Consider the following 1,225-nt stretch of genomic DNA (forward strand, 5'->3'; position numbering starts at 1 on the left):
AGAGAGAGAGAGAGGGAGACAGTGTGAGATGAGAAGAGGTAGAGCGTTGAAGAGAGATGGAATGCGCGAAGAGTTGGAAGAGTGTTAAGGAGAGGGTGAAGGAGCAGATTAGAATGAGAGGGAAGCTGGCGGAATCGGACAACGTGCTATCAGGAGTTAATAATGACAATTTGACAAATTGTCATTATTAACTCCTGGTGCTATGTAGGAAATTGTACTACACGTGTGCGCGCACCCCTACTCACTGCGGATACACACACTTCTTACTCTACTCACCAGTGCAGCGCCCACAGCTTCACCTGCTCCTTGTAGAGGGAAGCAGCACACTGGTTCTCCGGCACATCATCCCTGCAAATCGACGAATGGATGCGATTAGAATAAGGTTTGCTCGAATTATATTACAATCGCTCTCTCTCTACTGTGCCCCTTTCTCCTCTGCCAGCCACTCTCATGCCTCTCTCTCCTCCACCCACCACCAAGCTCCTCTCTTCTCCACCCACCACCAAGCCCCTCACTCCTCCACCCACCACCAAGCCGTCTCTCCTCCACCCACCACCAAGCCCCTCTCTCCCCCACCCACCACCAAGCCCCTCCCTCCTCTGCCAGCCACTCTCATGCCTCTCTCTCCTCGACCCACCAGCAAGCCCCTCTCTCCTCTGCCAGCCACTCTCATTCCTCTCTCTCCCCCACCCACCACCAAGCCCCTCTCTCCTCCACCCACCACAAAGCCTCTCTCTCCTCCACTCACAACCAAGCCCCTCCCTCCTCTGCCAGCCACTCTCATTCCTCTCTCTCCTCCACCCACCACCAAGCCCCTCTCTCTCCCACCCACCACCAAGCTCCTCTCTCCTCCACCCACCACCAAGCCCCTCTCTCCTCCACCCACCACCAAGCCTCTCTCTCCTCCACCCACCACCACTACCATGCCCTTCTCTCCTTCACCACTTACCACCACGTCCGTACCTCCTTCACCACCCACTATCATGCCTCACTGCTCCACCACCCACCACCACTACCACGCCCTTCTCTCCTCCACCCACCACCACTACCATGCCCTTCTCTCCTCCACCCACCACCACCACCAAGCCCCTCTCTCCTCCACCCACCACCAAGCCCCTCTCTCCTCCACCCACCACCAAGCCCCTCTCTCCTCCACCCACCACCAAGCCCCTCTCTCCTCCACCCACCACCACGCCCCTCTCTCCTCCACCCACCACCAAGCCCA

The 1,225-nt window shown here is 58.0% G+C and overlaps 1 protein-coding gene across 1 annotated transcript in view; it reads right to left on the reverse strand.

The window, feature by feature from the left end:
• The window catches only part of LOC106809277 (serine/arginine repetitive matrix protein 2-like), a 6,552-nt gene extending 6,199 nt beyond the window's left edge, over nt 1-353 (reverse strand). Inside the window, exon 1 of the mRNA XM_014812288.1 lies at nt 277-353. The gene's annotated coding sequence lies outside the window, so the exon portion shown is untranslated. The remainder of the gene's footprint in view (nt 1-276) is intronic.
• Between the last annotated feature and the right edge of the window lie 872 nt (nt 354-1,225).

Source organism: Priapulus caudatus, unplaced genomic scaffold (assembly GCF_000485595.1).
Source record: "Priapulus caudatus unplaced genomic scaffold, Priapulus_caudatus-5.0.1 Scaffold342, whole genome shotgun sequence".
Taxonomy (NCBI): domain Eukaryota; kingdom Metazoa; phylum Priapulida; class Priapulimorpha; order Priapulimorphida; family Priapulidae; genus Priapulus; species Priapulus caudatus.